The sequence below is a fragment of the Wyeomyia smithii genome, chromosome 1 (assembly GCF_029784165.1).
Source record: "Wyeomyia smithii strain HCP4-BCI-WySm-NY-G18 chromosome 1, ASM2978416v1, whole genome shotgun sequence".
NCBI classification, from domain to species: domain Eukaryota; kingdom Metazoa; phylum Arthropoda; class Insecta; order Diptera; family Culicidae; genus Wyeomyia; species Wyeomyia smithii.
This window is the reverse complement of record NC_073694.1, coordinates 139,203,015-139,206,533: the sequence shown is the minus strand read 5'-3', so window position 1 is coordinate 139,206,533 and position 3,519 is coordinate 139,203,015. Positions and strand designations below refer to the sequence as shown.

At 44.4% G+C, this 3,519-nt stretch overlaps 1 long non-coding RNA gene across 1 annotated transcript; it reads right to left on the bottom strand.

The window, feature by feature from the left end:
* Positions 1-469: 469 nt before the first annotated feature.
* LOC129718527 (uncharacterized) lies at positions 470-1,354 on the bottom strand. Its single transcript, XR_008726952.1, has 3 exons — positions 1,116-1,354; positions 833-904; positions 470-641 (listed from the first exon to the last, which is right to left on the bottom strand). It is a non-coding gene; the product is annotated as an uncharacterized LOC129718527 (long non-coding RNA).
* Between the last annotated feature and the right edge of the window lie 2,165 nt (positions 1,355-3,519).

Genomic DNA, 3,519 nt, shown 5'->3' with positions numbered 1-3,519 from the left:
GTGCCGTAAACGAAATCTCGGCGGTGACAAAGTTTGATTGGTATTGCAGTTTAAAATCCAAGGTAATCGAAAACCCTGATGATTACTGTGACTTTAAGGTCGAAGGTGGTCAACTGTACAAGTACGTCAAAGATGAGAATGTTCCTTGCGACTCGCGTTTCGGTTGGAAGCTGATCCCAGCTCCGGAATGTCGTCCCGATATCATTGAGAAGACGCACGAAAATCTTCTCCACGTGGGGTTTGAAAAAACCCTTCATGAAATTAAGCTTCGCTACTTCTGGCCAAGTATGGCATCGCAAATTAGAAAATATTTGCAGCAGTGCGAAACTTGCAAGGAGATAAAAGCTCCCTTCGTTCCGGTCCAGCCTGAACTAGGGCAAGCCCGAATATCGAGCTCACCGTGGAGAATGATTTCGGTGGACTATATTGGCCCACTCCCAAGAAGTGAACGGGGAAACCAACACCTGCTTGTTGTGCTAGACGTGTTTAGCAAATACGTCATGTTGGCCCCTGTCCGGAAAATCCAAAGCAGCTCCCTTTGTTCCATTCTTCGGGAGCAGTGGTTTAATCGTCACGGGTGTCCTGAAGTTCTTCTGAGCGACAACGCTTCCACCTTCGTGTCGAAGGAGTTTGGTCATTTCCTGAAAGAAAAAGGGGTTAAACACTGGTTGAATACCAAGTACCATTCACAGGTCGACGAGTTAATCGATCGATAAACACCGCTATCCGAGCTTACGCTCGCACAGATCAGCGGGAATGGGACCTCCACATCTCCGACGTGGAGCGGGTTCTCAATACAACTACCCACTGTTCGACCGGGTTTAGTCCTTACTTTACTGTCCATGGTGAAGAAATGGCTTCGGGAGATGACTTCAGTCGAACTTCAGGCGCTTCAGACGACGATCTGAAAGTAAGACACCAAAGGTTAGCGAAGATTCGGGAAATTGTGGTCAAAAATCTGCAAAAAGCAAGCGTCAACGTCCGTCATCAGTACAATTTGCGACACCGTAAATTTGCGAAACCCTTTGAAGAGGAGCAACTAGTTTACCGTCGAAATTTAAAACAATCGGACGCTGCCGCGAACTATAATGCTAAACTCGGACCACAATACTTACCCGCGAAAGTTCTTCGTCGGCGCGGTGTTTCTTCCTATGAGTTGGTCGATTCGAATGGGAAGAATCTCGGATTCTGGCCGGCGAATCTTATTAAACCCGCGTAGTCAGTTTTCCCCGTGGCATAGGTTGATGTCGAATCCCTTTGTTTGGGTACGGGTCACCTGTACTGCCAGCGTCGAAAATTCCATATAGCTGTTCCGGTTGCAGCGAATACTAATTTCTGTTTACCGTGACACTTGCCAACACGGTGAACCAGCCGCTTGTAGGCTGGGAAACATTAAAAAAAAAACCTTACACTATTCCCATCGTCGGGAAGATCCCTCATTCCCATTTGGGGAATAAAAAAAACATTTTTGCCCCTCTTCAGCGGGGATTTTCACGTTGGAGTCTCTTCCTTCTGCAGAAGAGGGACTCAAACACACGACCGAGGGCGTTTTCGGAACGAAAACTCTCTCAAAATCGACGAAAACGAATAAAATTCGCGGTTCGCAGCGAATCGCGACGTCGCGACCGATTTGTTTTTATTTACTGTTTTCTGTCATTCTCTTTTCCCCTCCCGACTGAGTACCGTCATCAAGGGAATCATTTCCATTCTGTTCCTTGTGACACTTCTCAGTGAGGGAGTGCGTGAGCCCACTCACTGTTGTTGTGCGTAGCGCTTAGCGAGGAGACACTGGGCAAAATCTTCACGTCAACTTCATACCAAAAGCACAACACCGCATGAAATATAATGTTTTAGTCCGATTTTATTTATTTATTATTATGAATTGTCCAATTTTAACCTGTTTTTACGTCTATTTTAATGTGTTGGCGTCAGGATCATTCTTCTGATTCCGAGAGGAATCAGAACGAACTAGACTGATTCCCAAGGTCTTGCTCGAACGACTCTTTTCGAGTCATTCTTGATGCGGTAAAGACCAACCTGAGCGTACTGTGTTGTCCAGTTGTTTTAGTATTTGGAGGGAGTAAGTTTAATTTCGACCGCTTGCGGGATTATACAAATGTTTTGTCCACGCGGGCCGAAATGTTAATGGATGTGTGTTTCACCTAAGATGAATTTGGGAATGGATTGAAACCGTAATTGTAGAGTTGGTATGAATACTGAAACTGGATCCAAAAGATAATAACACGCGTTCCGCTGCGAATGGCCAAAGGTGGTTTGCAGAATTTTAGGGGCGGAATGCCGAACCTGATTCGCCGTGGTCAAGGATGGATACTTTAGTTCACCCATTGACACCTGAATGTGAGAATGGTGAGCTGTTGCCACTCGTTGGCAAGGCCCGGCTCTTGACCTGTAGACAGATTTGAAGCCGAAGCACCGATTTATAATATGTCGCGTCGTTTCATATACCTGATTGTGACATATTTATTGAATTGTGGAAAGAGTTTGTAGTGTAGTTTAATTTTATTTTGCATGTTAATTTATTTATTTATTTTATTTATTTATTTTAACTCGTTATTTATTATTGTATCGGTGATAGGGATATAAGGATTAGTTAAAAAAAAATGTAGACATTTTTTTCTCCTCGGTGTGGGCGAGATTGCAACCCTCGAGGTTGCAATTAACCCAAATTTGTGTGACAAACGCCGAGCGTGTAAAGATTTGTTGCTTGTCAGTGTGTAGGAGTTTTGTTTTGATTTTTGTTGTTGTGGCAAGCAACATACTCGCCACTGCATGTTAATTTTAATTCGTTATTTTCTTGTTAGATTTTATTATAGTGTTATAGTAGATAGGGTTAAAATTATCGGTGTGAATTGTCTCGCGTGTTATATAAAATTAGGTCCCGTCTCTCCTCCCGCGGCGAAAAAGTGATGTGCGTTAACGGCGAAGAAAAACAAGTGCGGTTGTGTGGGTTTCAAACGCGATCGAGCAGAAACGTCAGGCGGTGTTTTGATTTGAGGAGTGAACCGCCAACAGAAAAGGACGCGTTTTTGGTCCGCTAAAAAAGAATCGCGACGGAAGCGTTAAGTGTCGGGCCGCATGAAAATTGGTACATCTCGTTTCGTTCTGTTTTCGTCTTGAGTTACTGTGGCAGAAATTGATTCTTCGGAAAAAGCCGCTACAGAGTGCTGGATCGCCGAGCCAGCAGCGAGCCGCCAAAATAGTTCACGGCCAACGGCTTCAGTCCACAAACCCGCCATTGCGAGGAGTCGGCGAGGAAGACGGAAGGTTAGTGTTAGGTTTTCTGTTTTATTATTTATTTTATTTGGTGTTTTGCGATTATTTATTTGTTTACATTAAATATCCACCCAATCTAACCTCTTTTTGGGAAAGTACCCCAGTGCTTCGCCGCCCGCCGGGTAAATCGGCCCCGCGATAGCTGGGGTGGTAAGCGAAAACTTACAACTTCCATGCAAAAAGCGGGAATGGAGAACTCTGAAAGGATTGTAAAAAATATAACGT